Genomic DNA, 1880 nt, shown 5'->3' with positions numbered 1-1880 from the left:
CGCCAGCCCTGGGCCCATTTGCTGGGGGCAAAGTCAAGGGCTCTCAGTTTGGGATCCCCCAAGGCAGACCTGAGGCCAGGATTCGGGCGGCCGTGGTATATCGGGGGGCAACCCCAGGTGGCTGTGCGGGGGACAGGCTGCCGGGGGGCAACCCCAGGTGGCTGTGCGGGGGACAGGCTGCCGGGGGGCACACGGACTGCACCTCCACATGGTAAGGCCACGGCCACAGCACCGCGTCCCAGCCCCTCGGTGGGACCTGGCTTCTGGAGTTCAGGTTCAGACAGATGGAACACGCCCTCAGGCAGGGCGGAAGGACAAGGGTCAGAGGCAATGACCTCACTGCCTCCCCCAGGGAGGTGGCTGCGGCCTGTGGATTCAGGAGGGCGGGGCGAGCGCCTCCAGAACTGGGACCAGGCCAGAGACAGGTCCGTCCCGGAGTCAGACGTCCCTTCAGATGCAGCCACCAGAGACCCCGAGCCTGGGTGGTGTCAGGTGGTGGGGGCAGGGCTCTCGGACTGGACACAGGGGCCTGGCAGCTGGGACCCACTGGGCTCCCCGTCTAAGCAGACCTTCCATGGGCCCCACGTGGCGGCCGCTCCCTCTTCTGGGATTGTTACAATGGGTCCGGGGACCGTTCTGCAGCCTGGGGGCCGTGCCCCTCAGGGACCGTGCAGCCGGGCCGTCCTAAGAAGCCCCGGGTCCGTGGTCTTCCAAGCAGGAAGCATGTGCAGCGGACACGTGAGGCAGGCCCTTCGTGAATGGTGACTGCCATGCTTACACGAGGTTTAGCTGAGTGTGTGTGGTGTGATTTTGTCACACTGGCCACGGGGCCTGCAGGGATGCCCTGTAGCTGGGAAGGGAAGTGGGGAAGGTTGCCTGGTGGGGGTGGGGACGGCCCGGGAGGGGTGCGGAGGGAGGCGTGTGGGTGTTACTGTGTGAGCACACGTGTGTAGGGGTGTGTGTGAGCATGGTGTGGGACGCTGTGAGCGTGTGCAGGGGCCGCTGGGGGCGTGGCCCTACCAGCAAGGTTTGCCCTGAGGGCTTGCAGGCATATCTCTGATTCATGAAGTCACCTCAAATCTCCATCCAGGAAGACAATTAATTATATAATAAAATTACAGGAAGGTAGGATTGTCCCCATGTCATGGACACAGGGACCCCCCTCCCACACTGCTGCTCTGTGACAGCTCAGCACCTCCCAGGGGTGCAGGACCCAGGGTGGCGGTGAGTCGTCATGCTCCCTGTCACGGCCAAGGCCTGGGCTTTGTCCCATGCTGACCCCATGAGAAACTGGTGACCCCGGAGGAGCGGCAGGAGGGGCTTGCGAGTGGGGCCAGCCCCCACAGGACCCCGTCTCTCCAGGCCGTGCCCCAGCACGTGGTCTGGGCCCACACCCGGTAGCAGACCCTTGCTGGCCCCTGACAGTCCACCTCCACTTCCTGAGACCCCGGGGACTCGGAGGGAGGGGCCTGCGGGGGAGGGGTGCCCAGGAGGCACACGGGCAGGGTCCTCCGCTAGCCCCCTTCGCCCCAGGTGGGAGAGGGGAGCTGGGGGTCTCCTGGCCTCCAGGCTCAACCTCCGCGGTGCTGGGTCCCCGGCCTCCAGGCTGCTGACTGCGGTCCGGGTCCTGCTGGGCCTCTGTGACCGCGTGAGCATCCACCTACCCGTCACCCACCCCTCCTGCCCAGCTCCTGCCCACTCTGTGTCTCTGGAGAACCCTGAGAAGACCTTGTCTCTGCCTTTCACGCCTTTGTCCCCCCGCCCACCCCCACCTCCGTCCCTGTGGTCCCTTCCCTGGGCTGCTCCATCCGCCCCAAAGACCCCTCATTCCTGGGCAGAGGGGGGGCTCTCCCGGGACGGCAAGGCGGGCCACTCGTGCC

This window comes from Suricata suricatta, chromosome 5 (genome assembly GCF_006229205.1).
Source record: "Suricata suricatta isolate VVHF042 chromosome 5, meerkat_22Aug2017_6uvM2_HiC, whole genome shotgun sequence".
Taxonomy (NCBI): domain Eukaryota; kingdom Metazoa; phylum Chordata; class Mammalia; order Carnivora; family Herpestidae; genus Suricata; species Suricata suricatta.
The sequence above is the reverse complement of the archived record's forward strand: the minus strand, read 5'-3'. Positions refer to the sequence as shown.